This window comes from Haemaphysalis longicornis, unplaced genomic scaffold, assembly GCF_048455015.1.
Source record: "Haemaphysalis longicornis isolate Haplotype H1 unplaced genomic scaffold, Haemaphysalis longicornis Haplotype H1 scaffold_16, whole genome shotgun sequence".
In the NCBI taxonomy this organism is placed as follows: domain Eukaryota; kingdom Metazoa; phylum Arthropoda; class Arachnida; order Ixodida; family Ixodidae; genus Haemaphysalis; species Haemaphysalis longicornis.
This window is the reverse complement of record NW_027526266.1, coordinates 23,048,807-23,057,510: the sequence shown is the minus strand read 5'-3', so window position 1 is coordinate 23,057,510 and position 8,704 is coordinate 23,048,807. Positions and strand designations below refer to the sequence as shown.

Here is an 8,704-nt window from a genome sequence, read left to right as displayed (position 1 = left end):
TCGTTTTTTTCGACTGGGATGGGTGAGGAGCAGGGTGTCGAACCGGAATTTTTTCGGGTTCGGTTCGGGTTCGGGTTCAAGCCTTTCGGGTTCGGTTCGGGTTCAGTTCCAGAGCACCATTCCGTTCCGGTTCGAACCGGTTCGAATCGGTTCAAATGGGTTCAAACGGGTTCGAAGAAAAAAAACCAGGCGTGTTTTTTTCTGTTAATTTTTTGTGCTCGTTTTTCGTTTGCTTATCAAGTCGGCATAACAACAAAGTCATAATGAAGGTTTCTTCGTCCAAATATTTTGTCTTCGCCAAACTAAAGCGACCCTGCAACACTTCTTTCAACTTTTTTCTAAATCTTGAGTGCTTGCAGAAAGTATTCAACCAACACATTAGATTATCGGGTCGCAATGTGCTTCAGCCAAAAATTACTGTTCTCTCCTCGTCAGATAACATAGAAACTTGCTCAGAATATTTTTCTCCCCTTCCCAGTCTTCGCGTTCTTCGACCGCTGAATGACGTCATTACAGTGGTGTAGCGGCTGTTTGCCGGCTTTCCTTATGTTGCAGAATAGAACGCATTGGATAGCCACTTACAAAAAGCCACAAAAACGGAGCAGAAACGGAAGGTGTATCCGCAGCGACGAGCAAGTCACGCACTGTTGCTCTGTGCTGGCAATAGCTGTAGTTTTCGCAGTGCTTCCAGATGCGAAGACGAGTGAAAGCGTTTATCGAAAGTGTTGATTTATTTATTTATTTATTTATTTTTATTTATTTTTTATTTATTTATTGTTGGGTTTAACGCGCCGACGCAACGCCGATGGCGAGGCGCGCCATAATGGAGGGCTCCGGATATTAATCCGCAGCCCTTCACCTGGGCTCCGGATTAATATCCGGAGACCACCTGGGGATCTTTACGTGCGACGAAATTTCGGACACACGGATGTTTTCGGTTTTTGCTTTCATCAGAAAAGCGGCCGCCACAGCCGGGAATCTAAACCGTGTCTGTGTGCTCAGCAGCACAACGCCTTAGCCACTGAGCCACCGCGGCGAGTTGAAGAGCTCCTTTAACTATACCTGCAAAATGTTTTCTATGGTAGTGTGACGAGCATGTGGCGCCGACTGCCAAGCGTGGCAGGTGGCATTTAGAGAAATTTCCTTCTGCTCATCTTTTATCTGCTAACAGAGCTGTTAGAAAGAAAGAATGGCTATAAAGACTCATTGGACGGCGGGTACAGGACGGAATTGGATAGGGAACCACCGGAGATAGGAACTTGCTAATGGCCCTTCAGCGACTGGTGACAGCGATTGGGCTCTAGGAAAGATGATAGCCAAGTGAAGTCACAAGCAGCAGTAATGATCACTTGTAGAGAGAGAAGCAAAGTTTCAGAGAGGCGCCCTCATTCGAGGGGGCCGAATCGACAGCCGTTTCCATCAAGAGCAACTCATCTTCCAGGCCGAAGCTGGCCATGGCTGTCTCCCAATTCTCTATGGAAACGTGGAGGTTGGATGGATCTATGGCACACTTGTCGCAGCCGTCTACTGTGTGTATGAGGTTCCCAGGCTCTCCACCGAAGCAACGAAATGGAGAGAGTTGCGTCCCGTCAAAGAGGTGAAGTCTGCTGTTGTGTGGGAAGGTGTATGCCCACAGGGTGCGGAGTAATGTTTCCTGGTTAATCGGTAGCGATTTGTGCGGGGAGGAATACGTTCTATGGAAGAGGACATAGTGCTGAGTAACTTCCTGGTCTGTGACTGCAGGATGCATTCACTCGGAAGGGCTTCATCAGCGCTGGCTAAGCGAGTCAAATATCGACCTACGAGGTTGGTGATTTTGTTTGCCGGGGATGCCAGTATGAGCTGGTGCCCATACAATCGTGACTGGTCTCGTTGGTGGTCTCTGATTGGTCATCGGAAGAGTTGTAACATGCAATCGACCATTGGCAAAGTTGGACCACGCCTGCTAAGAGTCTGTTATGAGAGTTTTAGAGCCGATTTGGCTAAGCGCATATGCTATCGCCGCTTCCTCAGCTTAGAGGGGGCTGTGTTAGGGGGTTGAGATGCTACGCCTGTGGGAGGTTGCAGAAAGGTAACACGAAGAGACGGTATTGAAGAATGCTATCGGGCGGCTCTTGGATAAAACCAGTTGATCGTCCCTCCCTTTTTGCCTTGCAGTTTAGTTTCTTTCCAACTGTCTCCCCTCATATATACACACGTTTTGAAAACCCTTTGATGAATATACAATATGCATTAGGCAATTAGTTATTACTTTAGTCCGAGATGTCAATTTTGATACAGCTACAACACAATAGCCCAATACGGGCATAAAGAAAGACCTTTTATAGCATTCAGGTGTTCGTCACATAACTTTGCGGCTACTTTATGCGTGGCAAAATTTCCTGATTGGTAGAGAAGTAGAACGCTGCAAAATTTCCAAATGCCAAGGGCCCCAAAGACATTGTGTTAGGTTCGACCGTCGATTCCGCCTTAACTGACCCGCTAAATTAATCAACACACCAGTCACACTAATTCACATTAGCTCTTTCACTCACCTAACTAATTCACCCCAGTCTACCCGCTAACCCGCACTAATCGACTTCAATCCATCCGCCTCTTAAGCTTAAGGTTGAACAGATTCAAGATAACGTGAAAATGCTATCAAATATACTTTAAAAGTGGAAATTAGGATTCCCTACTTTTTAAATCTCATGTTCTCTTTGAGCAGTAACCAAAGGACACAACGGCACTGTATACAAGAAAAAGTTACGTTATTTTGAGAACTGCGAGTGTTTGTGTCTCAGTGCTGTTTGTATATAACTGTCCATTCAAACTATAATAAGTGGAAGATATGGATCTATTGTTGATAGTGTCCCTGAAGGCCTTCACAAGCGGAGAGGGATGCATGTTAATTAACAACACATTGAAAACTTTACACAATTTTAAACACCATGTAGAGAAACCATGAGGAATATTCTATATGTTGCTTCGTAATATGCGTTATAACTTAAGTTATTCTAAACGTAAAAGATAATTGGGAGATATGGGCAGTACCTAACACAAACTGATAGTATATACGGACAACTTCACATTAAATTGAGGGCAATAATTAGAAGAGAACATGATGGGCCCTGGGAACTGCAGTCTGCGCAAAATATTTCATGGTTCTGTCTGGAGAGTGGCAAAATATCTTCAGACGCAAGGTAGGGTACCCAAATCGAAAACTAGAAATCACATTTTTGAGGCCCCGGAACCGGTTCGGAACGGTTCCTTCGATTCGTTCCGGTTCGGGTTCAGTTCCAAAATGGCGAAAAAAATACGGTTCCGGTTCAGTTCCGGTTCCGGGCAAAAATTCGGGTTCGGTTCCGGTTTTCGGTTCGGTTCCGGTTCCGGTTCGACACCCTGGTGAGGAGTGAGTATCGAAGCCGGAGTTGGCGATGATATAAGATTTCAGCATATCGAGAAGGGACCAGGGGATAGGTGGAGGTGCGGAAAGGTCCTCTTTTGTCGAGAAAAATGCCTGTAGCGTAAGAGCGCGGGCAGTGGCGTGTCGCATCTTGTTTCCTTCCAGGGAGGAATAGCTTGGGATCCACACAGTATGTATGGTGGCGGGCTCCTTGATTGTGGTCAGATTCTTGAAAGCTGAGGGTGAGATGTGGCCTATACAGTAGTTGAGGCAAGTCTGTTGTGAGTACGCAAGGATTGCCACATAGTTCGAGGAAGCCATGCTGGCTGCCAGGGCGATGGCTGTCTCTTCAGCTGTTGTGGTGCTCGCATGGAAAAGGGTGACGGAGGTAAAGGTAGCTGAATTGGAGTCGACTACAACCAGTGAACGGTCTGGGCAGGATGTGTACAGAGCGACATGCATGTATGGGGGGTTTGGTTAACTGTATTCTACTCGAAGAAGGGGGTGTGGGCCTGTCTTCTGCCTTGATTGAAGGAAAGGTGCATGTGCCTTGGGTTTGGACAGGAATATTCGAGTTTGGAGTAGGAAGCAATACGTTCAGGTTTAGTATACGCTAAGAAAGGCCTTTGGATGCCCCGCCAGTGTATACCCAAACCCAAACTTGTAGTTTAATTTATTTTTCTTTGGAAGGTTGTTTTACTGTAGGGTTACCAACCTCTTCAATGATGTTAGTGGGAAGGAGAGGGGGGAGCTAGCATACTCTAACATACGGGGGAAACGAAATCAGTTTTTTATTGCAGTATCTTCAAGACAAATTTATTGTTTGTTGCGGCGTTTCGAAGTGGTACTTCAGCTGGGTATGGGTTGCTCGCAACACGGTTGAGACAGTCACAAACAGCGTAGGAACAGGACGATAGCCGTATCAAACACAGCGCTGAACACTTGCTCTTGCTGGATAATGTACTCGTATAGTTGTCGCACTCCACGCGAAAATTCAGCTTTACCTCCTACGCAAGTTCGTAATCTTTACGTTAAATACCCTTACAAATCAGGGGAGGAAGTGAGGTTCAAAGTAGACGAACGAAAGCCGAAAGAAAAGGGTCCAGTTGAAAAACAAAACGCCCATGAAAGCGAGCTTACGTCTCAAGCCTCATTTGCATCGCGAGTTTCAATTGCACAAACAAATGTGCCTGTAAGGCCTATTGCAATGCTTTGTGCTTCATTCGCGCGTGCTTTAATTTTGCAACCCAAGAGGCGATGCTGAAACAAACGACCACAACTTGACGAACCGCCAAGGAGGGCGAGCCAGCTTACTTTTTTGGGTTTGTACTGGTTTTGCTAGTGCTATTTTTCGTTCTCCATTATTAGAGCAGACAACGTTTTAAGGATCTAAGAATTATTTTCTTGGCCTTAAATTTCTTTAGTTCACAGCCAAACAGAATTAAATCACTGTGAAAGAAATATCTAGACTGCAGGGCTTTTGCTATTTAGCGAGTGGCGGGCCAGCTCAAGAAGTGGGAGAGTGAAAAGCGGAAGAGTGAACTTTAAGCAGCCTTGGCTCACTGAAAGGGCGAAGACGCAGGAATGTGGTCCCCGCCCATTAACCACAATATAATAAAAAAATACCTTGCCTTCTAAGCAGCTCGGTCTCACTGTCCAATAGAGCTTTCTCCTTCTCTTTGGGCGTCGACTCGGTTATCGCGTAAAGTTGAGTGCGGATTTTCATGCGTGAGCATCAACCCCAGCTAGGAACTTTAACCCAAGTGCGTCTTGAGCTCCGATGCTTCGAGCCGGCGCCTGTCGGAACGAGCGGCGACGGGATCGGCGATGGGCGAAAGCGCGTCCCGCCAGTCAGTTGAGAGACATTCAAAGGCCGTTCGTCCGCTACAGACCATTCCCTAACCATGACCTTCAACATCATCCGGACCACTACAACCCTGAAAGTGCTCACAAGATCAAGTGCATATTGAGAATATCGCAGCACCGCAGGATCCGCGCAATACAACAGTGTGGCCTATCGCGGATGACCTGGAATTTTTCAACGAAGGCCCTTCCGAAGACGAGGACACATCAGAAGACAGCTCCGATGAAGAGCACGATCTTCTTGATGACACCGAGGTGAGCCTGTCTGACAGGCTGTGTGGTTGGGCTACGTCCCACAACATGTCACAAGCAGCAGTGAACTCGTTGTTACACATCCTCAAGGAGAAAGGGCCAAGTCTCCCTAGTGACGCCAGAACACACCTGGGAACACCGAGGGCATGCCCCATTCGGCAGTTACCCAGTGGCCAGTACGTGCATTTTGGCTTGAAACCAGCTCTGGCGAAGTGCTTGTCCTCGGGTTTGCGTGTGCCCTAAGCAGATCTTTTGCATTTGACGTTGAATGTTCATGAGCTACCACTGTTTAACTACAGCAACCAGCATCTGTGGCCAATCCTAGCTATGGTGAGTGAGACTAGAGATGGCGGGCCATTCCCCATTGGAGTGTTCAGTGCGAAGAATCCAAGCGACCTCACCGGCTACCTTGAGGAGTTTCTTGAAGAAGTGCAGGAAGCGACAAATGAAGGGGTCGAGTACCTCGGGACGAGGTGGCAAGTGGCTATACCAGCTGCTGTGTGTGAATACCCAGCAAGAAGTTTCGTGAAGTGTACCAAAGACCATGCTGCCTACTTTGGCTGTGACAAGTGCTCACAGGTTGGTAAATGGGTGCACAAGATGATATTTCCGAGTACACAGGCACCTCTCGATATGACGCTTCACTTGCAGCTCGACATCAGGAGCAGTACCACACCGGAGCCTCTCCATTTGAACAATTGGCGTTGGGAATGGTTTGCCAGTTCCCAATCGACTATATGCATTTGGTTCTATTCGGTGTGGTAAGGCGGTTCTTCAAGTACTGGGCTGTGTGGCCATTTACTGTGCGGCGGTCAAGCACCCAGTTGGACGCAATAAGCGAGAGGATTGCTCTACTCTATCCATACGCCCCATCTGACTTCAGCAGGAAGCTTAGAGTACTGCAGGTGGGGGAAAAGTGGAAGGCAACAGAAGCCGGACTGTTTCTTCTTTATGCTTGTCCCTCTGTACTGAAGGGAGCTTTGACTGACGAGTCATTCAACCACTTCATGACCCTTCATGTGGCCATCCGCATCCTTTGCATGAATGACTGCCCAGCGCAGCTTCTTCACTACGCAGACCAACTGCTCAAATTCTTTGGGCAGAAGGCAGCCTTTGCACAGCTTTACGGGCCAACAGTTAACGTGTGCAATGTTCCCGGACTCATTCACCTTGCCCAGATGTCCGAACCTTGGGCCCACTTGACTCCTTTTCAAGCTTCCCCTTTGAGAATTATTTGGGCATTTTGAAAAGAGTAGTTCGGCCGGGGAACAGACCACTGGCCCAAGTGTTCAAGGGACTTTGCAAGTTTCAAGATTGTAAAAGCAAGCATGCAAAGTAGAAAACTGTTTCTCACGAAGATCTGCAAGGCCCTGTTCCACCAGCTTTCATAGGTGCAAGACAGCTTGCTGACGTGGTTTGCAGTGGGCATCTAATCAAGATCACTCAAGGTGACAACTGCGAGCTACTTAACACTGATGAGTATGTCGTTGTTCACATCATTCTGAGCCGTAATGGAGGCATCTATATCGTTGGGCATCGCTTATGCGTTGTGTGCGACCTGTACACATACCCGTGAAGGTCAAGTTACCTCGGAGTTGTCATGGTGAGCAGCCTGTCTGCACGCAGCATTGTACACAAGCTTAACGACATCAAGGCTAAGTGCTTACTTTACCCCAGTGTTGAAGCGTACGCCTGCTTTCCAATATTGCATTCGTTCGGATTATAAATCAGTCTCCGGTATGGTAACCTTTTTCCGTCGGGAACCTTTACCCACATTCCGGTCGTTCCGGTTCACGAATATTTTGGCAGTTTCTGGCGCTGCGAAAGAACTTAAACACAGACTTTGCAAGGAAAACTCCCAGGATATTATTTTTTCTCTTGCATTCTGCTTGCACCTTCTTTACGGTGTTTTAGCAGCATGTGAAACTGCTTGAAGCATTCTCCTTGATGCAGACCAGTGTTGGCACTGCAGGTTTTGCGGAAAGTTAGTTTCACTCTTGCCTCCTTTTGTTTTTCTGTCACTACAAATAGCGCAGTCCTTACTTCTTTGGCCTGGCAGCTTGTAGATAAAATGGCTGATCACATCTAGCCTTTGCTTGCACTCCATACGTGGAGATGGGCCCCGCTTTTTGGCTCGAGCATTCAGATCACTCACCAGCTGTTGGATGAAGTTGCCGTGGTACTGCAGATTTCATTCCTCTTTCTCGGCATGATTGTACATCTGCCTCCAAATAAAGCTATTGACAATGGAACCCTCTAGATGCTAGAAAAAAAAATTGCCACTTATTTACAGCCGATCAACAAAATTCGTACCTCACAGAGCAGTTATCTGCTCGGTACTGTCTCCACTGACGTCGTGGTCTTCGTCACTTGCTTCTGTTGAATCACTCGTAACTAACTGATTGAGGCATGCAATTCTCTTCCTCACTGAAGTGAGGATCAGTTTTTCTAAGTGCATCACCGTAAAATACACGCGATTAGGCAGCCGCTGTGCCCCCCAGCGGACCGTGCGCGCGTGAAAAGGCTCTGGAATCCAGAAAGTCCATGCTGAACATGCATGTGCTACACCCTAGTTCAAAAATTAAATTTCAACAAAGTCACTTATCCCGCAACAGATGGTGCACCATGTGTACAAAGAATGTGTGTGCATTGCAGTGAGAAAGACAACGAAAGTTAACCTTGAACTCCCAAGTTGGGTGTGACCTGACAGAGGACCGCAACAGCCCTGTTGCATTGTTGGGCGGGGCCTGACAATGCGCTGCAAAGGGTTAAGACCTAATTGTACTGGCTGACTTCAGGGTCTCCTTTTTCTATTTTTTCATATACTGAAACTTTAAAATGTGCAAGCTAGGTGTCACAGCCAACTCTGGGTCACTTCCTCCTCATGAGTCGCTGCTATAGCATGAAAAAGTGTAAAGTGTATTTCAATCCAGTGCAAGGGACCGCGTTCTACATCACTCTCGTGTATTTGGCAGCTACGTGTTGGAACAATGGCAGCAGAATAGTTTTTCTATAGAGCGATAAGCGGCTTACCCTTTCATGTAGTATTCTTTATGTGTTCTGATTATTTTGTTTTACTGCAGTGACGTATAATAAGGTTAGTTCACAACGTAGCGTGCTGTGTTTCGATAAGCACGGGTTTTTTGTTGTACAGTTAACAGTTTCATTTCTAAGAGTACAGTAAAAGCTGTAAAAGTGCAGTCA

The 8,704-nt window shown here is 46.9% G+C and overlaps 1 pseudogene; it reads left to right on the top strand.

The window, feature by feature from the left end:
- Positions 1-5,289: 5,289 nt before the first annotated feature.
- Positions 5,290-7,226, top strand: LOC144166072 (uncharacterized; annotated as a pseudogene).
- Positions 7,227-8,704: the final 1,478 nt, after the last annotated feature.